Below are 22,699 nucleotides of genomic sequence, written 5' to 3'. Positions count from 1 at the left end.
TCCTAAAAAAAATAAAAAATAAAAAAATTGCCATATAATCCAGCAATCTCACTTCTGCGTATTTACACAAAAGAATTGAAAGGAGGGACTGAACAGGTGTTTACACACCCATGTTCATAGCAGCATTATTCACACAACAGCCAAAAGATGGACGCAACCCAAGTGTCCATCAACAGATGAATGGATAAACAATATGTGGTAAATTCATACAATGGAATATTATCTAGCTTTGAAAAGAAAGTAAATTCTGACACGTGGTACCACACAGATGAACCTTGAAGACATTATGCTAAGCGAAGTAAACCAGTCATAAAAGGACAAATATGTGGAATTCCACGTACATGAGGGACCTGGAGCAGTTAAATTCATAGTCAGGAAGTAGAACAGGGGTTACCAGGGCCTTGGGGAGTGGGGAGTGAGGAGTTATTATTTCGTGGGCATAGAATTTCAGTTGGGGAAGAGGACCAAGTTCTGGAGATAAATGGTGGTGATGGATGCACAGCAATTGACTGTACTTAATGCCACAGGCTGTACCCTTAAAATGGTTAAAATGGTAATATTTGGGTCATATATATTTTATCATAATTTTTTAAAAGGCAAGTCAAGCATGAGATATTCCCATAGTGATATAAAAATCATGGCACAATTATACTAAAGGGGTTAAGAGGCAAGGTTATTTGAAATCAGGAAGGTCCTGTAAAATCCTGAAAAGGTACAGTCCAGTTAACTGGACCAGTGGTCGGCAAACCGTGGCTCGCGAGCCACATGCGGCTCTTTGGCCCCTTGGGTGTGGCTCTTCCACAAAATACCACGGCCTGGGCGAGTCTGTTTTGAAGAAGTGGCGTTAGAAGAAGTTTAAGTTTAAAAAATTTGGCTCTCAAAAGAAATTTCAATCGTTGTCCTGTTGATATTTGGCTCTGTTGACTAAGGAGTGTGCTGACCACTGAACTGGACTAAAACTATAAGCGCCTGTGTTCTACGGATGCAGTTCTTGCTCCAACTAGACTGGGCAGCTTTGTCACTAAACTAGTTACATAACACCTGGCGAGGGAGTTACGTCTCCCTGTGCTTCCGTTCACCGATACGTACAATAAAAGGGTCAAATTAGATCGCCAAAGCCTCTTTCCTCCAGGCCAGGGGGGGTCCCCGAGGGTCCCGGAGCGGTAGCCCCACCCCAGACTCACCGAGTCAGAAACTGTGAGAGCCCAGCCATCTAGGTTTGAGCTTTGAGAACCACCGAGATAGGACATTTTGTGGTTTTATAACTGGTAATGACTTGGGTAGACAACACTTTTAAGAAAACAAATAGCACAAACATGCAAACACTTAAGACAGATGCATTAGAATGACTAAGAATGAATAGATTAATTACTTTTAAAAAACACTAGGTATAAACATAAAGTAGCAAATTCACTTTTTAAACATCTGAATTAATGTATCTAACTGAGTGATGTCCTTAAAATTATAAGCGCCTACCACCTGTGTTCTAAAGATGCAATTCTTGCTCAAAATATTTTGGACATTTTATTTAGAACCGACTTCTGAGTCAGTTTAGAAGCCAGATGAGATCTGCTCCATTTGTTTGTAACTAACAGTATCTCCACCCAGCTTGACCATATACCTACTGTCCTGATTAGGCTGCTTCCAAAACACAAATCCCCTGGAAGGAAGAAGACTGCCCATCACTAAGGATACTGAAAAAATGTGCCACAGGCTTGAAGGCGAATTCCAAATGGGGGCCCAGACGTGTTTGGGAGAATGACAGAATTCTGTGTTTGGCATCCCAGGGTGCCCATCTGGAAGTGGGCAACACTCACTCATCCAGCCTCAGGCCGAGAGCCGGAGGTGGAACGAGAGACCAGCCGGTCGGCACATGCCCTTCAGAGCGAGTAGAACTGTCATCACCTTTTCTCAGGTGAAGCCACGAAGGCCAGCGGGGCTGAAGGCTTTGTGTAAGGCGATGACACTCAGGTGGAACCAGGCACGAACAAGCATGTCAAACTCACGGCCCTCAGCGAATATTTTTGTGGCCCAGCCAATACAACGGTATGTAAGAAATGTTTTAATAAAAAATTTGTAACTTAATTTTTACAATATCCTGTTATACATAATTATTAATAACGAACTACAATGTCGCTAATGACTGATTGCTATAATCGTGTTGCATCTATTTCCCTTATGCGCCTTCGCACAGGCGCACCATTTCTCTCCACTAATACCAGCAGCGAATATTTTAGCAGCCGATGGCCACGTCATTAGTCTTGGACTGACTTATTTGGTGTGCGCAAGAGGAAATATTTCACTTTCGGAGAACAAGAAAAATAGGTTTATTTGCGCTACACTTATTAACTTGTGCAGTTATTCAGTGTCTGGTAAGTTAATGTTCAAGAAAAAATATTAATTTTTATGAAAATGTTCTATTATTTTATGTTAACGATGACTCATTTATTTCAGCCCTTTGCATTCAGCATGTCTCTATCGAAATAAACCTACGTTTCTATGAAAATTGAAGCTTTTGTTTTTTTGCGGCCCGCATACACTTAAACCTTGTTTACTTGGCCTGTGTTAGCCTTTGAGTTTGACAGGCTTAAACAAGCTAATTACCTTTGAACCAGGGAGTGGACGAGAATGGGAGGCCCAACCCACCAGGCTGTGATGTCAGATCAGAAGAGGAGGCTCCAGCCCCGCCTCTTTCTCCATCACCCAACAAAAGGCCCTTTTGAACTAACTGAATATTTTGGCACCAGTCTTGGTCGATTCTTTCTCCTTTGGTGGGTTGACACATATTTCTAGCATCCCACAGAGTCCAGGGAGAGCGAGGAGGGTGGCACAGTCCTTCTCCATGTGGCCATGCAGACCTCTGGTCTTTGGAAGGAGGCCCCAGTGGACTGCTGGGCCCAGAACTTCTGCCTGGCCCTCGGGCGGAGGCCTCCCTCCTTGCTCCGCTCTGTGTTATTCTAAAGTGTTCACTTTGGGAGAGAGGCGAGGGGGAGATACTAAAAGTGGGATATTATTTTGGAAATATATCAAGCTTTTTCCTAATCCCACCCTCAGCTCCTCAAAAGGCCTTTAAAGTCATCTTCCTTTATGGCTGCCTCCCCAACACCCTACGGTCTAAACCTCGCATTTTATCCTTTTACATTGCTCTCTCTGTTGTGTGTAATTCTCTCTCTAGTCAGAGGGCATGCCCAATGGCTGATGTGTGAAATTCTCTTTATTTTCCGTAACATCCAGAATAGTGTTGGGCAGAGCAGACACTCAGCCATCACGTGGTGATGGCGATGATGCTAAGTCACAAGACCATGACTCCCTAGTGGTGTTGGGCACTGGCCTAAGTGCTCTGTTGATGGGTATCATCTCATGAGCTACACAGTTGTCCTCATTGCAGTACAATGTATGAGTTGCTATTACCTCCACTTTTCAGATAAAAAAGGTTAAATAGCTACTCAAGGTCCAGGGGGAAAGCTTGGTGCCAATCTATGTCTCCTGAACTCCAAAGGCAGAGCTCATAACACTTTGTCACTGCTCTCTCCTCAAGATCCCAGACTAAGGAGTGAGGACACCCCCTACCTTGTCACCACCCCTGTGTCCGCCATGCCCCAGCCAGGCTCTCTGCTTCCTGCTGAACCTCCACATTCTCCAGGTCTCCAGGCTCGGGGGAGCGGCAGGAGGAAGGGACCTCAAAACCAGGGGGTGATTTTAGGAACCATCACCAAGGTGACTGAGGCTGAAAGACTGGGGAGGGGGAGAGGGAAGCTGCCTGCCAGCCAAGGGCAGAGCCTTGCTGGGCACAGACCTCTTCTCCCTTAGGCCTGGCTGCCTTCCCATTTGGGGGCCACTCTATCCACACACATTACCCACAGGGCTGGAAGTCCCCCAAACACGGTCCTGCCTGAAGCCCAATGCCTTCCATCACCCCGACAGGGTGAGGGGGCCACATCATAGCCATGTGCCCACAGAGAATAACTGTCGCTCCAGCAGAAAGTGGGATACATTGATTTTAACCCCCAAAGCAGAACTCCATGTTCTGAGTGAGAGGCATGGGTGGGGGCCGAGGTGCTGAGGACTCTGCCCGTATCTCCCCGCCCATCTGGGTTCCTGTGGCAAACAGGACAGGGCAGAAGGAGCACTGAGGTGGGCATCAGGATACCCCGGTTTGGGTCCCAGCCCTTCAGTAACGCTCTGGTCCTCAGGCACCTCACCCTTCCAGCTGGGGGGTCGCTGCACAGCTTGTAAAGGGCCTCCCAGCTGCCCGGTCTACAGCTCTGGGACCAGGCTGCGGAAGCCGCCCTGCCAGTCACATGCTCTGGCACCAGCCAGGCTGCAGACATGGAGAGCTGATGCGGAGATAGGCCCTTCTCCCGGCCCACTCCTGGGGAATTTGACCCCGCTCCCCCTCTCCCACAAGCCAGCTCTGACAGTCTTCCAAGGAAAATGCTGACCTCTGGCCTGCTTGATTCCCAGTTAAACAAAGAACTGCAAGCTGGTGAGCTGGGACCGTCCTCCCGAGACCGGGTCATCTTCCACCTGCCAGCTGACTCCGGCACTCCACACTCCAGCTGCACCGCCCCAGGAGGGGCCCAGAGCTCCCAGAGGGGCCACCAGGCCCACGTGACCTCAGTGAGAGGTGAGGGATGGGTAGGGACCAGGAAGCAGAGTTTATGGGTCACCGCGCCAGTGCACCGCCTGCCTTGCACAGCTGTCACTCAAATCAGGCTTTCAGGGCAGGATGCCCTCGACTTAACCGCTTCGGCTTGTTGTAGCCAAGCTCAGGCTCCATTTCGGCCAGGCGGACTCGTCCCCGGTGCCCAGGAGGGCTTGCCCGTGGTGCCTCTTGGCTTTACAGATGAGGCTGCAAAGGGAGTCACCCAGTGCTCTTCTGTAGGTGCTCCTTCCCTCCAACTATGCTCCAGATCTGCTTTGCAGAAAGTCCTCCTTCCCGGTCCACCTTCGACGCACCTTACCTCATCAGCCCTCATGTACATGATTTCAACAGCTATGTGGGTGTTTCTGAACTTGACTAATGTACAACATCTTGCAAGAGGGGAAAAAAAAGCATCCTCAAACTCCCATATGTGTATCCAAGAATCCCCAGGGGTCTGCATACCCCAGTATGAGAGATACTATCTTAAGAAACCAAAATCTAATTTTAGGGAAAATGTCTTTTAATTGCAAATTAGAACTGCAAACGAGTTATCTTTATAACTGGTAGACTAACAGAAAAGCATAGTGCAAACACTCTCACAGAATCCAATGAGAACCAAGAGCTACACAGCTGTCACTCATTCATCCAATATTTACTGAGCCCTCCCGTGCGCCAGACGATGCCCCTGGCCCTGGGACCCAGTGGGGAACAAGACACTGTCCTAGCCCTGCAGGAGCTGCTCCCAGTGGGGGAGGCAGTGAGGGAGGCAGCACACAAGTAAATAATGGCCTACCTCAGTGACACACCCACAGGGATGGGCCACGTGGGGCCCTGAGGGGCCCAGGTGGAGGCTCAGGCAAGGCTGGTCCCCACCCCCCAAGCTGAGGCTCCATCCTGGGGAATGACTGATACCAGGCCCTGCATCAGCATCACTTCAACAAACAACCTCTCACCTCCAGTGCAGCCACAACCCCAGGGGAGCCTCAGCGGCCCGTATCCATAGCAACCGGCCTCTGTGAGTTGCAGGCCCCAGAGGGAGGCGGCAGCACACTCCTGCTGCTGGTCCTGAGAAGCGTTCCGCCGCCTGTCTGGGAAGCCCTCGGCTCCTGGAACAGGTGTCACCCACGGTCACCTGCTTCCTCTCTCTGTCGGCAAGGTGCAAATGGGGACCACGCAGTGATGTGAAGATGGGATGTTCTCTGGGGTCCTATTTGAAGCTTATCCTGCACAAAATCTTGCTTTTACATTTAAAACCTGGGAGGTCAGGGTGGGGGCAACCAGGAAATAAAACAAGATCACACAGCTGGAAGAACTTGAGATGTTCGGTCCTCGGCGTCTCAGATGACACCCCACCCCACCTTGCAGAGAAAACCCACGTCTTTACTTTTTAAAATGAATTAAAAATAAAAACACCAACAGTAAACACTTCGCTTTTTTCTCAGTTTCTTATACGAGATTGCAGCCTGGGGACCCTCATTTCATCATGACACACCCCTTTTTGGTGAGGCCAGCAGAGCCTTCTGCTCTACCTCAACCCCACAGGTTATGGCTCAAACCTGGGCAGGGATGAGGGGCTGCCTGGGGTGACTGCAAAAGAGAGAGGTTCCTAGGTTTTCTTTTAAAATAAGTCATTTACTGCCCCTGCTACAGAGATACGGGCTGACTCTATTTTCCAACCCTAGGAGGGTATGTTCAAACTCACAGAGCAGGCCTGGTTCAGACACTGGGCACATCAAGCCAGCCTCACTCCAGGGGCGGTTGGCACCACCAGCTGCTCCTGAGACCAGGGCCCACCCGCCATGAGAATCCCAACCCATCTGATCACTGAACAAAATCAAACCAGATCAGAAAACACTCCTTCCTGATACTTAAAGTGAACTCATTCCTGCAACTCCTCTCTCCTGAAAGATGCCACATCTTTAAATAAAAGCAGAACTAAGAAGCATACCCAACTTGATTCTCTTCTCTCCGTCCCTTTCTGCACCCTAAGGAAATAACTATTTCTCAAGTTCCAGTCTTCACTCTTCCTCTTTTGTTTTTGTTAACCCTTACCTAAGGATATTTCTTTTCCATTGATTTTTTTTAATTTTTTTTTTTAGAGAGAGTGGAAGGGAGGGAGAGAGACACAGAGAGAGAAACATTGATGTGAGAGAGACACATTGACTGGCTGCTTCTGGCATGGGGACTGAGCCTGTAACCAAGGTTGACTGGAATCGAACCCGAGATCCTTCAGTCTGAGGGACGATGTTCTAACAACGGAGCTAAACCAGCCAGGGCTTCACTCTTCCTCTTGCCAAAGAACTATCCCGTCTTTGAAATAAAAATAAAGCCCACCGTCCCTTATAAAGGTGAGAGAGAAAAAATGCACCATGTGGCTGCCCCAATCCTATGAGAAAGCACATCTGGTGGGACTCACAGAAGCAGACACCTACGGCCTAGGAGAGGGTCCCTGTCCCCTCTACACTCTCCATCCCTGTCCTTCCCTCCCCACACGCCTCGTTCTGCAGGCACAGGTGGGGTGCGGTGAGCCCAGCTAACTGTACCTACCTCACTGCTCTGGGGTACAGAGACCATGCACATCAGGTGCTCCGACAGGGTGGACACACAGTGGTGGTTGTTATTAGCTACTACAGGCCCGGTGCAGGAAATTCGTGCAAGGGGCTCAGCCCTCACAGCCATGGCGGCTGCCTCGCCCCCGCAGCCCCAGCTTTGTCCAGAAGGTCGTCTGGTTGTCCGCTCTAATTAGCATATTACGCTTTTATTATTATAGATTCTTTAGAGGACCACAAATTTTCTGACAGCAGATTATTGACAACGATGTCAATAATGTGTCATAGTTGAATCCCCACATTTAGCTCAGTTCTGGGCACATTTAAAAAATTAAAAATGAAAATGTTCATTAGCTCTCGTTAAAGAGCTGCAGACTCCTTTCCTACTGGTCCCTGCTCTGTCCCCAGGCTGCCTTGGCTTGCTCCCCCCAGGGGACAGTTATCCTCACATGACCTTCCCTCTTCCCATTCAGAAGAATCCCCATAAAATCAACCAGTGAAACGCTCTAAGAAGGCCAGTCTCTCCGCATCCCGCCCCACCAGGTCTTGCCAGGCCTCCTGGATGGTGCTCAGTAACCAGCAGAACAAGGAACCGGCAGAGGGATTCCAGCCGGTGCAATTAAGACCCTCCCAGCTGGGAAGGTTTCCCTCCAGGATGCCCAGATCTGCCGATTCCTCTTCCCGCTTCTGGGAAACACCACTGCTGCCACTGCACTGAGAAGACCCCACGGATCAAACAGAAGAACCCAATGGGTCTAGGAAACAAGACTGGCCAAGTGGTGACGGTTGAAGCTGAGTGATCGGAACGTAAGGATTCATGTCACTATCCTCTCTCCTTTTGTATGTTGTGAAAAATAAAACAAAACATTAGTAATATTTTACCAGAACCAGGGCAAGAAGACGCAAAGGGTTTTCTTTTCAAATCATAGGGCGAACTCCAGGCCTACACTTCCAGTTAAAAGAAAAGGTCCGGGAAATTTCTCTGGCTCGTTGGATTGGAAGGGCCAAGGAGCATTTAGGTGGTGTGTGGACATTGGCCTCTGTGAGCTGGGGCAAGTCACTTAGCTCCTCAGCTTCCTCACCCTTAAAACGCAGGTTCTGTCCTCCTCACCCTTAAAACGCAGCTTCTGCCCTATAAACATGACAGCCCTTGAAGAGTGCCTACCCAGCCAGGGTCCGGAAGCAGCCCCATGCCCATCAGTAGATGAGTGGTGAGGGATGGGTAGGGAGCTGGGGTACATTTACACAATGGAATACTACTCAGCCGTAAAAAAATGAAATCTGGCCCTTATCCATCCTTTGCTAACTGAAATAAGCCAGTCAGGAAAGACAAGTATCCCATGATGTCACTTATATGTAGAATCTAATGAACAAAATAAACCGGCAAACAAAATAGGTCCAGAGGCATGGATGCAGGGAACAGACTGCAGCGGGGAAGCGGGTGGAGGGGATGGGAAGAGATTAAGCAAAGAACTTATAGACATATATGCATAGCCCAGAGACGCAGACAACAGTGTGGTGAAGGCCTGCGGTGGGAAGGGGCTGGGTGGAGGGGGACAAAGGGGAGGGAAGTGGGGGACAACTGTAATACCAACAAAAAAATATATATTTTTTAAAAGCTGTGATACATTTACACAATGGAATACTACTCGGCCATAAAAAAGAAGAAAATTTTATCCTTATCCATCCTTTGTGATGGCATGGATGGACCTGGAGAACATTATGTTAAGTGAAATAACATTATGTTAAGAGAAAGACAGTGCCACATGATTTCACGCATATGTGGAATCTAATGAACAACATTAACTAACAAGCAACATAGAGACAGACTCCTAGACAGAGAGCAGGCTGCCAGCTGTCAGGGGAGGGGGTGCTGGAGGGCTGGGTTGGGGGTGGAGGGATTGAGCAAAAAAGAAAAAGAGAAAAAAGTCATGGACACGGGCAACAGTGTGGTGATTGCGGGGGGAGCGGGGTATGGGAAGAGGTGGAGAGTGTAGGGCGGGTGGGGGGAGGCGATAAATGATGATGGACGAAGACTTGACTTGGGTGGTGAACACACCACACAGTGTACAGATGGTGTGCTGTAGAATTGTGCACCTGAAACCTGTATAATTTTGTTAACCAGTGTCACCCCAGGAAAAAAAATCAATAAAAAGGAAAAAAAAAAGAAGCTTAATGGAATCAAACTCCAGAAGTCAGCTAGTGGCCAAGAGTAACTCAGGTACACTGGGGGGATAAAACATGTAGAGAAAGGAACCCAAAACTCCACTGCCGGGGGACCCCGAGTCCGCAGGCCCCGTGGAAGACGGAAGTGTCTGAAGCACAGCGTTGGCCACAGGCACTCAGTGAGAGGATGCAGGGCACCAGGCTGGGGGAGAGGGACGCCCACCACGTGGGCTTGGGACGGCAGTAGGTTTAAACAGGAGGCATCGCCAGGAAGGGCTGCTGAGCATTTAAGTCCCATAATGACTCAAAGAGATATCTGTACACAAATGTCCGTAAGAGCCGCACTGTTCACATAGCCAAAAGGTAGGAAAAGCCCAGGCGTCCCCTGTTAGATGAATGCATAAACAAAATGTGGTATATCTGTAACGGAATAGTATTCAGCTACACCATGGATGAGCCAGGAAGCCATCACGCTAAGTGAAATAAGCCAGACACAGAAATACTGTGCGATTCTACATATATGAGGTTCCTAGAGTAGTCACAGTCAGAGAGACGGAGAGTGGGAGGATGGAGGAGCTGCCGTTTAACGGGCACAGAGTTTCAGGTGAGGACGAAAAGTTCTGGAGGTGGACGGTGGTGATGGTTGTACCACAGTGTGAATGCACTTAATGCCAGGGAAGTGTTCGCTCAAACATGGTTAAAACGGTACATTTTATACTGTGTATATTTTACCCTAATGATATAATAATAGAAAAGAAAAAAAAATACCATAATGACAACATCTCGATTTTAGTTTGTATCCGTTTTTTCCCAAGAGCTGAAGCAGCCTTAAAATATACCCACTTGTAAAAATAGGTCAACGGGATGCCGGAAAGGCAGTGTCCCCTCAAATAGGATGCCTCCTGTGATCGCTGCCACCAGGTCAGGGTCAGCCTTATCCCTGCCCATCCGCCTGCCCGAGGAGAGGAGGAGCTTCAGACCCAGCATGAGGGGAGTGGTCGGCTCATCGGCAGGACAGGACGGAAGCAAGCGGGACACAGCCTCCCTGCCAGACCCCACAGGCTGGACCTGACTGTACCACGCATGAGGAGCTGGCGTTCCTCTTTCGCACCCCACCTGGAGCTGCCCTCTGAAGTCTACTGTCGCCTCCCCGCCCCTCACTTAGCTCAGAAGGACCTGGAACTCCAGGGTAATCGGTCCCCAGGAAAGCAGCTTCCATACCCACCTGGATGCAAAGAATGGTGGTGACAGTAAACACTGGGACAAAGCCGGCAGCAGGAAAGGCCATCCCTGCCGCCTTTCCTCCCCCACATGACCCAGGGCTTCCCTTCCAGAATCCCACATCCATTTCCTGACTGAGAGCCATCCTCTACATCTCGAGTTCCTCAGCCACAGGCCAGAACTCCCGCAAATCTCTCTCTACTACTTCCCTGGACTGACTGCCGAGGCAGAGGGGGTCCTCCCGGCCGCGGACCCTGGTACCCAGGTCCACAAACCGGGGAGAGAGGAGGCGGAAGGACTCAGGGCAGGATGAAGAGGGTGCAGAGGGTATGAGTCTCAAACGATTCTCCCCTAAGGAGTATCTGGCGCGGGAAGGGACCCCAGGACCACACTGCACACACGGAAGGTCTGGAATGAGCAAACCCAACCCACACTGGCAGAAAGCTGCGGGGGCTGCTGGGGCAGGGCCCTGGGGAGGCTGGCTGCAAATGGGATGAGGGAACATGTAAGGCAATGCAACCTTCTACATCTTGATGGAGTGGGGGGTTACATGGGTGCATACACTTGTCAAAACTCAGCTAACTGCCCTTAAAACGAGTACATTTTATTGAGTGTAAATTATACCTCAATTCAGATTTTAAAAGTTAAAAAACAAAACCCCTAAGAGCTCGGGGAAGAGAGTCGCATGCTTTAGTAGTAACTTAGGAGGCAGACGTACATGCTCTAAAGATGACAATAAATCCCAGAGGGCTGTATTCACCCCGAGATTGTACGTTACATCTAAGAGGCCTGCAGGCCCCGCCTGCCTCCACCTCTCCCACCAAGCCCAGAATTTCCGAGTCAGGCAAACAAGGACCCCATCAGACCTGACTCAGGGGGATGGAAGTTAGAGCTCCAAGGCGCCCTCGGAACTACTTAGTAACATCCTGTCTTCGTCGGAGATTTGTGGAGGGGGCAGGGGGGCAGGTCCTACCCTTGGCTCTTGGTGTATGCTTAGCCCATTGCCTGTCACTTAACGTTCTCCTGACAAAGAGCGTGGTGAGGGGAGCTGAGGGCTGTGGGAGGGGAGATCGGCGAAGAGCGCAGGGCCCAGGACTGAAGCAGTTGTCGCCATGGCCCGTGCAGGCTTCCAGGCCTCCTGGACAACCTGCAAACAATTTGCACCATGTTCCCTCACAGCTTGTTTTTCAGGAGGTGAAGTACTCTGACTCGCATCCTGCTTTATTCAGGCACTTCCAGGTCCCTATTCTGTTCTTCTTTCCCTCCACATAGTCCATCTCAGGCCTGTGGACTTCGGAGTCTGCCCACTCCTGGTTTCACCTGGAGGCCGAAGGAATGGGGAGGCCGGGTCTGCCCTCTTCTCTTCACGGGTGCACAGCCAGGGGATGGGGACATAGGAGGAAGGGACATGAGCAAGACGCTTGGATTTGCTCAGTGGGAAAGCCAGCTCCAGGGGAATCAACATTCAAGGTGCCTGCATTAACATCCGCTCCCCAGCCCACCTTCTTCTAGAAGCCGCACTCCAACTCCGCCTCTCCCCCTTAATCATTGGGCGACCTGAGGCAAGTCACCACCTTCATCATTTCCCTCCTACAGACAGACGGGACTTCAGCATCTGCCTCACCAGGTCATGGAAGGGATGAGAAGGACATACATCCCAAGCACATGGAAGTGATGGGGGACAGCCAGAAGGCAGAAGCCATCCTCCTCTACCCCCACCCCCCGAGTCTGACCCTGCCCACCTAGAGCCAAGTGGGAAAGTTATAATATATGTGGGCTGACCTCATCCCCCGGCCTGCCTTTAGTTTCCAATACCAGGAGAACATGCTGTGTTAGCACGGAAATGAGAATGTGGGCCTCCAAGTCTTTCTAAATGTCAACTGATGTTTGCTTTCGGCACGAAGTGTCCCGAATTCCTGAGATGATGAACTGGATGGTGGGCCTGGGACAAGGCAGAGGTGGGAAGGGGAGAAGGGCGCTGGCAGGGAAAGGGAAGCTCTGGGCACGTGCAGTCAGGAGGAGGAGCCGAAGGCGGGGAGAGAGAGGTGGACACAGGATGGTGGGTTAGAAATGCAGGGCCCTGAAGAGGCCATCACGGGGCAGAAGTGGGGAATCAGCCATGATTTGATCCTCAGGCCCCCAAAGAGCTGGACACCAGCTGAGCTGTGTCCCAGGAAGTCAGAAATGAGGCATAAGCTGGCAGAGGGCTCTCACCTCCAGGGACCAGAAATAAATGGGGCGGAGGGCAGCCAGGGAGCAAAGACCTGCACCTTGAGCATCTCCCTCGCACTGGCTCCTGCGGCAGCCAATGGGGGTGGCAGCAGGAGCAGCCAGGGGACTACTGGGGGGTTAACCTGGCCCCAGATGAGCGGCAGGAAACAGAACAACTGGCACTCGGTGTGTGTGTGCGTGCGTGCAGGCCTGGGCCCAGCGTAGGACAGCGTAGGACCCTGGGGGGTGAGGGGGGGAGCTGGTGGCAGAGAGACCCAAATGGCCACACGGCCCTGGATAGAGGAATCTTCCTCTTTTCCTCCTGTGCTAAATGGTTTCATAGATGAGTTTATTTATCTTCCAAAAGTCCAAGAGGCAGGCGCTATTAATATCACACTCGGCAGACGAGGAAACCGGGAGTCACGGCTCAGGGTGGAACTGGGACTGGAACCAGGCAACCTGGCTCCACACCCACGCGTCTGGCACTCCACCACCCGCTCTGGGCTGCACCCACCCATCGCTGCAGCAAGTCACACAAGCACACACACATGTGCACACACACAAACACATGCACACACATGTGCACACACACAAACACATGCACACACACATGCACACACACAAGCACACACACATGCACACACACTGCTCCAGCACATTCTTCCCCGAGGCTGAGGACTTCTTCCTGGGTGAAGGAGGCATATCTGACCAGAGGGAGGAAACAAAACTTCACTAATCCCAGGCTGCCCAGAGCTCCCTGGGGGTTCTCTCTGGCTCCCTGTCCCACCCTGGGGATTCTCCAGCTCCCCAGCCTTTCCCACCCCAAATCTCAGCAGCTGGTGGGCCTAGAAGCTGCTGGTGGTTAATCCCTGTGCTGCTGCCACTGGCCCAGCACCTTCTGTGGACAGGCCACTGAGAGGAAATCCCTCGAGTGGTCGCCCACACGGAGTCCAGCAGGAAGGCTGGACGCTTCTGAAAGGTCTCTGAGGAAGAAGGCCCCGCTCACTGCCGATGTCTTTCCTTGCATCGGACCTCACTCCTGTGGCCCCAGAACCATGCACATTGCTGCCTTCAACTGGGCGGCCACATGACATAAGGGCTCCAGGAGAGGCCCAGCCGGTTCGGCTCAGTGGACAGAGTGTCAGCGTGTGGACTAAGGGGTCCTGGGTTCGATTCCAGTCAAGGGCATGTACTTCGGTTGCGGGCTTGATCCCCTGGTTGGTGTGCATGCAGGAGGCAGCCAATCGATGCATCTTGCTCATCATTGATGTTTCTCTCTCCCTTACTCTCTAAAATCAATAAAAATATATTTAAAAAAAGGGGAAGAGGGATCCAGGAGACCAGGATCTGGGGCCAGGTGGAACCTGGCGGGGTCTGACTGTGCAGTGTAACTTCCTGGGGCTCAGTTTTATGGATTCAGGAAGGAGGACGGCACAGGTTGTCGGGAGGGTTACCTGAGAGGACCAACGTCAAGTGCTCGGAACAGTGCCTGTCCCAGAGGAACCTCCGAGAGAACAGTCGCCACTGTTACAGCTGTTGGTGGCGTTCCCATCACTGGGAAGGCCACCTTCCTCCTGGGACACCACGAACGGACAGCCTCAGAGAGGGCAGTGCCCCCGCATGACGCAGCCTGCCTGCCTGTGAGGAAGCCCTTGTCGCTGAGCCTCCTACAGCAACAGACACCCAGGAAACGTGGCCAGGAGGATCCCTGAAAGGCTTGGTGGAGGATGCTGGGTCGGTCTTCCAGGCCAGGTGCCCGGCCGGGCGGAGTCGGTTGGGTAAACCACACCCCCCCCCACTCCTGTCTCCAGCTGTTTCAGCAGCTCCCACACCCTCTCTACGTAAGTGGAAGAGACCCAGCACAGCACAGTCATCACAGACACGGTGCTCTTAGGAGCATGCAGATGCTTCGAATAGTCACTGCTTCTTCAGACTGACGGGGTGGGGGTGGGGGTGTGAGTGTCCACAGCGTACGCAGGAGTGGAGGGCCCGAGAGGGGCTACACTGCTTGCAGAGCCTCCTCCTCAGCCCACAGCCAAGGCTAGGCCAGGCGGGCAGTGCCGGGGTGCTTGCCAAGGAAGCTGCACTGTTTGCTCCAGGCACAGGGGTGCAGGGGCAGCCCGGAGTCCCTGGCACTCTGTCCGGGGTGGGGGTGGGCGGTTCTGGCCTGCCTTTGGGACGGTTGTCCTCTTCTGGTTTAAGCCAAGGGATGCAGTGTTCCTCCAATAACCTAGAATCAGCCCATTCTGGCGCCAACGCAGCCCCAAGCCTTCCTTGGTGAAGTAGGGTAACTGAATCTTCAATTCAACCCAAAACTTAAAGTCACTGTCCAACCGCTGCCAGAGGAAGCCCTGCACCCCTCAGGAGGGCAGGACAGACTGTCCCAACCACTGGCCTCCTTTCCCTCCCAACTCACAGCCAAATCAGCGCACATCTTAGACAGAGCTGCCTCGGGCCGAGGGTTTCCTGAGTCAGGGTAGCTCTGGGCCAGAGCCACTCGCAAAGGTCAAAGCGGGCAGCGCCAGCTCCTGACGGAGCCAGGAGACGTTGGCCCTGGCTTTCTCCTTGCTCTGGCTCAGCTCTAAGTGACAGACAACCAAGACTCCCTTGAATCCGGACCTGCTCTCTATCCCTAGAAGCCAGCTGAGAGCAAAAGGACCTATTCTCATTTCTTCCTAGCCAGGAGCTCTAAATTCCGAGAGCCAGAGATACACAGACTGAGAGGGATGGCCGGGCTGGAAAGAGAGGGCCGGTTTGGGATGTTGGAGATCAGAGCAACATCCAAGGGCTGAAGGAGAGAAAGGGAGAGGCTCAGCATTACCTGGACACGTCGCCGAGTTAATGTGGCCTTGGCAATGAGACGCACAGCCTTGAACTCTCCCTCTGCCAGAATGCTCTTCAGCATCTCACTTTCCCAGACACCTTCATGCCTCGGACCGGAGCTCCCCTGCCCACCCACACCCGGGCTTGGAAGCCTGCGGCCTGCCTCTCTTCTCTTACAGATCAGCACATTCACTATAATCGCTAGGAAGCGTCTTACAGACCTTGCACATGATTCCAGCAGTGTTAGGAAATGATGCACAATCTAACCCATGCCACTTCGGAGCCACTGAAAGCCAAAGCAGAGGGCTCACCTGGAAGGGGAGGTGGGGGTGGGGCGCGGAGTCGACCATCCTACCTCTCTCCTGATGGAGTCGTGGTCCAGCTCATGCAGCGTCTTCTCAGACTCCCTCCATGGGGATGAGTGGGGATGGAAAGCTAGGCATTTCTGAGACCCCAGGCCATGCAGTAGACAGATGTAGGCCTGAGCCAAACCCCTTGGATGCTGGCCTCTGAGCAAACACAGCAGCCCTGCCAGACGTGGAATCGAAATAGTCCCTGGTCTCCCAGCTCCTTGCCACGCCCACCCACCACCTCCCCAGCCCTCCGTGGCATAAACAGGGCTTTATTATCTCAAGCCCACCATGTCCTCTGAGAGTGCCATGAATGGAACTCCACACAATACACTTGTTTATTGATACCCACCCCACTCGGGCTTGCTCACTCACTCACCACTGGGTCCCCCTCATGCATAATGGAGGAGTTGTATGGCCCATGACACAAGCCAGGCTGTGCTGTTCAGGCTCCGAGGGGATAGACGGAGAGAGGTACCAGGCCGGGCCAGGCTCCTCGAGGCAGGGGGTGGGATGGGGAGCAGATCCCCCAGTTAAGGTTCAGAGACGTAATGTTTTGTGGGGGGGCAGCGTGGCATGGGTGGTACCAGCCCTCCCACATATGCACGCCGTACACAAACCCAAGCCAGCGATGGCAGCAGGCCGTGTAACATTTACCCAACACCCACCCTGCCTGTCCAAGGCCATGTGCTGGCCCCGAACAGACAACAGCTCTCCACAAGTTCAAATTTAGCCCACTGGCCACCTCTGTCCTAGGGCCTTGGACTCTTCCACTCGACAGCCTTCACATGTTTGATTACAGCCATGACGATGGCCCTCACCCCGCCAACACTCCATGTCTTCTTCAGGATAAATAACTCCATCCCCTCAGCTGCACCTTATGAAACTGCTTCCGTTCACTGCATGTCCCGTCTCCCCTGTGAGGGTCAGACTTGAGTGGGGCAGGCTCCCTCTCAGTCCTCCTATCCTCTGCTGAGCGTGTACTTTGATAACATCCTGAAGTCGGAAATTCATTGAAAAGTCTGAACAATGTCGATGCCCTTTGTTCCCTAAATTCCATTTCTGGGAGTAGATAGTAAGTAAGTAATCAAGGATAATTATAATATTGAAGTCACACAAATGCTCATCAGAATATTGTTTATAACGGTAAAAGATCAGAAACACCCTAAACAGCCATCCCTGGGGGAAATGATAAATAAACTATGGCATGTCTGTGGTTTGGCAGACAGGAGAGAGTGGAAAGAAGGGTGCTACAGCCAGATGAACGGGGCTCTGTCCTGTGTTGCTGTGTTACCTCAGGCAAGTTACTCAGCCTCTCTGGAACTCACTCTCCTTATTTGCATAATTGGGATAATAACAAAAATATCAACCTCCATTTACGAAGAGTCAGTGCCTGACACATATGGTAAATGCTAAGAAAAGAAAAAATCTCCGTTTCTTACTACTGTCATCAGCAATGAAATATTATATCATTATTAAAATGGTGAAGCAATACGTAAGAATATTAGCAATATGAAAAATTATGAAGTAAAAGAAAAAGATGACAAAAATAGGACAACCATGGCTATCCTGGGTAGTGAAATTATGGATAATTTGCATTCTTTCCCTGGTGCTTATTTTCATTTTCTAAATTCTCTGCAAAGAACATATATTACTTGTGCTGATAAGAAAAAGTATTTGTAATGTGTGGTGCCCAGAGCAGAACGTGATTCCCGGCACCGAGCACAGGGCGGTCCTGGTCCTGGATGGACCCTCCCCTGAGGAAGCGCACCTTGAGCACCTTTTTGAGGATCACATCACATTGCTGCCTCCTATTGAGCTTCAAGTCAGCCACCCAGGCACCTGGCCCCGGCCCCCTTTAGCCCCTCACCTGGCCCTCGCCCGGCCCTTCCCAGGGGCTCTTCAGACATTTCTCTCGCCTCTAATGAGCACAGGGCTAGTGCAGCTTGTGAGAGCGTGGGAAGGAGAAAGGTACAACCAGGGTGAAGGTGCCTGCCCAAGGCTCACAGCTGAAATGGGGGGGGGGGGGTGCATGGCAGGCAGAGCACAGAGGCAGCCCCTTTTCCATATCCACAGGTTATAGAAGGGTTAATGGAGAGACCGGATTTATCCCGCATTGAAGAGGAATACAAGGAAGTAAGATTCTGAGAAAATCAGGCAAGTATCCATAGTGGGGGGTGCCCAGTGGGTAGCTACCCCCCCACACACCCCTGCCCCCACCATCCATTGCTTCGGGATGGTTCCCTGGCTCTCTTGAAGCAGCCATGCTGGCCACCCCCTCAGAGCCACCTGCAGGTAACAGCCCCTTTCTCGACCCACGGAGATTGCCCAGTGGCTCTCAGGGGTGGGGCGGGTGGGCAGCCAGAGAGGAAGAATGCAGTGGGGCAGAGCACTGCCAGGGCTCTGGGTGGCCAGAAAGTGGGTCACATTTGCAGAGGGCAGCCCACACCAGCACAGAAGGCTGGAGCAACAGCTGCGTGCCCGGGGGAGCTCCATGCTGTCCCAGCAGGCAGCCAAGTGGCGCTCCTCACCCCACCCCCACGGGGTCACTCCCGTGCCAGCCACAGCCCCCTCCTAAGAGGACTGGTATGCCACACCCAGCCCACCCACTCTTCCACACCAGGACAGAACAGCAATAATGCCACGTGGCCAGGGACTACCCAGGATTCAAGGGCTCGGGGTGAGGCTGGACGAGCCTGAGGCCCTCAAACTGTGTTTGCGAACTGCTGTGGCGAAGGGTCCGGTCTTGTCTCTGGGTGCATAATCCTCACTTTCTAGAACGGAAAGCCGATTCCAGTACAACAGGAAACTTGCTGCAGTGAAGGATTCTGCCTGAGGTGTTTAAACAGAAGCTGGTGAACCCTGTCGGAGGAGCTGCTGAAATCCCAGCACTGAGCGGGAGGCGGGCACCTTTGAGGCCCGCCTAGCACTGAGACCCCGGGTCACCCCGCTGCGAGCAACCGTCCAGAAGCAAGTGGCTCAGACGTGAGTCTGGGAGGAGAATGGGAGGGCCCCTGAGCAGCCTGGCCTGAGTCTGTGTGAAGCTCTGAATAGCCAAAGCGTTCTTGAAAAAGAACAAATCAGAGACTCATTATTTCCCCATTTCAAAGCCTACCATAAACTAGAGTAGCCGAATGGGTGTGGTGCTGGCATAAGAACAGGTAAGATCAATGGAATAAGTTGAGAATCCAGAAATTAACTCACATCTCTATGGCCAATAGATTTTTGACAAGAGTGCAAAGTCCACTCAATGAGGTAAGAACAGTTTCTTCAAAAACGAGGCGGGGCTAGCTGGATTTATACATGCAAAAGAGTGAAGTTGGCTCCTACCTCACACCACATATAGCAATGAACTCAAAATGGATCAATCAACAACCTAAATATAAGAGTCTAAACCATAGAGGTAACTCTTCATGGCCTTGTGTTTGGTAATAGATTCTTAGATGTGGCATCAAAAGCACAAGCAACAAAAGGAAAAACCGATAAATGGGACTTCATTAACATTTAAAGCTTCTGTGCATCCAAGGGCATTATCAAGAAAGGGAAAAGACAGCCTGCAGAATGGGGAAAATACTTGCAAATCACACATCTGCACAGGGTTCACTACACAGAATATAAAAAGAACTCCTAAAACTCAACAACAAAAAAGACAGGCAACCCAATTTAAAATGGGCAAAGGATTTGACAGACATGTCTCCAAAAAAGACATACAAATGACTAACAGCAAATGAAAGGATGCTCGATATCACTCATCCTTAGGAAAATGCAAATTAAGGCATAAGGAGATGTCGCTTCATACCTGCTAGGATAGTTATAATCAGTAAAATGGAAAATAACAGCACTGGAGAGGATGTTGACCTATTGGCACTCTCCTACGTTGCTGATGGAGATGTAAAAGGGTAAAGCCACCGTGGAAAACAATTTGCAGTTCCTCAAAAGTCAAACATAAAATCTTCATATGATCCAGCAATCCCTACTCCAAATAACTGGATACAGGGATTCAGATACTTACACACCAGGGCGCACCAAAGCATTTTTCGCTGTAGCCAACAGGCAGAAGCAAGGCAAGTGTCCATCAGTGGATGAATGGAAAATAAAATGTGGCCCATCCATGCAACGGGATATTACTCAGCCATAAAAAAGGAAGAAGTGCTGATACTTGCTACATCAATGAACCTTGAAAACATGATGCTAATGGAAATAATCCAGAAACAAAGGGACAAATATTGTGTGATTCCACTTAGTATGAACGATCCAGAATAGAATTCATAGACAAAGTAGAACAGAGTTCATCAGAGGTTAGAGGAAACAGGGAATGAGGAGTTACCGCTTAATGTCACAGTTTAGATGTGGGATGATGAAAAGGTTTGGAGATACAATAGTGACAGTTGCACAACACTATGAATATACCAAATGCCACTGAACTATATATATACTTGAAATTGTTAAAATGGCATTTTACGAGATATATATATATATATATATATATATATATATATATATTCACTGCAACATAAAAATGTTTAAATCACGGCAGCGTCCTTCTCTGCTTTGCTGTCAAACCCACCAATATCTGACCCCAAATAAATGATTGCCGGGACAAAGGAGACAATGACATGAAACCGTTTTCTGAGGCGGCATTTCCCTGAGGAAGACGCTCTTCAAACCTTGGAGTGAGTGACTGGGTGATGGGGTGGCGGAGGAATCTATTCTTGGCTCTGAGATTCTGCTGACCTTGTCATCCACTTCTCGGGCCTGCTTGTAAAATGGGGACAGTGCCACCAGCCTTCAACCTGTTTCCGAAATCCCATAAGAAACCAACTACACTCCTCTGACCCTTCACTGCTGACTTCAGCTTTTTGAACAAGGAGGAAAAACACCACCACCCAGTAGGTCAAACAGACCCAGCTCATTGGTCTGCTGGATTTGCCCAAAACTTCTCTGCCTGACTTCCAACACCGGCTAAATAAAACCTTGGAAGGACAGCCCTGGGTTGTCCAGGCTGAAGCAAGAGGCATGCTATTTTTCAATGTGTAAACCAACTCACCAAGCTACCAGTTCACCTGTACTTCTCACCAGCTCCCTTCTCCTCACACTGCCCCTCCCCCCAAATGGAGAACATTCCAAATGCAAAGTCTGGAAGGGTCCCTTCCCCAGCCAGCCTCATGGCTGGGTAACTAGCGGCCCCACTAACCCTTAAGGAAATGGGGAGCTTGTTCTAAGCTTTGGGCTCCTCCCTAACCCCTCTCCTACCCAGCAGCTGGGCAATACTATTTTGTGTTAACCGTCCCAACACGTTCCCAGGTAGTATTTTGGACTTCATTTCCCTAAAACTCCTAAAATGCATATCTTTCTTCGATTTCCGGGAGGTGTACATAATTCAATAAGCATTCACATCGCCTTCTTATTGTAGGCGTTAAAGCCTTCCCACGGATCTTTTAAATGAGCACACCAGAATTTATACATTGAAATGAGTGCTGTCTCTTCAAAGAAATCCCCTCGGCGGGCGGTGTGCATATTCCAGCAACGCAGGGCCTGTGCTCAGAACATTCCTGAAGCTTCCTTTTGGAACTGCTTTCAAAGCCTAGAGCGTATTCTTTTGATGGGGCCATGGTGGCACACGTCTTTTTTCTTTTCTTAAGCTGAAGGATAGAGCCAGAACAGGAAAGATGGTGAGTGATGTAGTTGGGGCTACTGTTTAGTGTCAAAATCAAAGAATGATCACTAAGGAAAGATCTCCGAAGACTTTCCTAGAGCGTGAAACAAGGTTCTGAGCCAACTCCATCTCAGCCCCCAAAAGGTGCAGCTCTGGGTGAGGAAGATCGGGTACCACCATTAAAAACAATTAGGAATCATTCCTTTGTCACCTAGACTATGTTGTGTGCACCCACGCCGTGTCCTGACCAGGGGCTAAGGACCAGAAACTTTGCACAAGTGGCTGCCAAAGGTGAGAGCCTGGAGTGGGCTGCTCCCTCTCTCAAAAGAAGACAGACACTGTAAAGAAGTGGGCAGAGCCCTAGCCGGTTTGGCTCAGTGGATAGAGCGTCGGCCTGAGGACTGAAGGGTCCGGGGTTCCATTCCGGCCAAAGGCACATGCCAGCGTTTCGGGCTCGATTCCCCAAGAGGGGGCGTGCAGGAGGCAGCTGACCAATGATTCTCTCTCATCACTGATGTTTCTATCTCTCTCTCTCTCTCCCTTCCTATCTGAAATCAATAAAGAAATATATTTTTTTTAAAAAGAAGTGGGCAGAGTCTGGTGGTTCCTCCGTAAGTTAAACATTGAATGACCTTGTGACCCAGAAATTCCACTCCTAAGTATAAACCCAAAAGAACTGAAAACAGGTGCGTAAACAAAAACCTGTACACAAATGTTCGTAACAGCACTATTCACAAGAAACAACTCACATACCTGTTAATGGATGAATGGCTAAAGGAAACGTGGTGCACAGACCGTGGCATATTATACGGGCACAAAACGGAATAAAGTATGACACCGGCTACAATGTGGACAGACCTTGAAAACATGGTAACTGAAAGAAGCCGGACACAAAGGCCACATACTGCATGATCCCATTTACATGAAGCACGCAGCTAGGCCAGGCGGCAGAGACAAGAGCAGAGTGGTGGCTGCTAGGGGCTGAGGGCGGGGGATTGGGGAGCGACTGCTCAGTTGGTAGGGGGCTACCTTGTGTGATGATGAAAACATGCTGGAACTAGACAGCGATGATCGTGTA

General features: G+C 50.7%; 1 protein-coding gene across 31 annotated transcripts in view; it reads right to left on the bottom strand.

Annotated features, from left to right (window-relative positions):
* NFASC (neurofascin) overlaps positions 1–22,699 on the bottom strand; it is a 180,592-nt gene that overhangs the window by 131,044 nt on the left and 26,849 nt on the right. For 3 of the 31 annotated variants that reach the window (XM_080648732.1, XM_080648742.1, XM_080648753.1), the window contains exon 1: positions 15,971–16,105. The exons of 25 other annotated variants lie outside the window; for them this stretch is intronic. The gene's annotated coding sequence lies outside the window, so the exon portion shown is untranslated. Of the gene's footprint in view, positions 1–15,970; positions 16,146–22,699 lie in introns of those variants that run through there. 3 more of the 31 variants (XM_080648749.1, XM_080648745.1, XM_080648751.1) reach the window with 3 other exon arrangements.

The sequence above is a fragment of the Plecotus auritus genome (genome assembly GCF_963455305.1).
Source record: "Plecotus auritus genome assembly, chromosome: 12".
NCBI lineage: Eukaryota > Metazoa > Chordata > Mammalia > Chiroptera > Vespertilionidae > Plecotus > Plecotus auritus.
The sequence above is the reverse complement of the archived record's forward strand: the minus strand, read 5'-3'. Positions and strand labels throughout refer to the sequence as shown.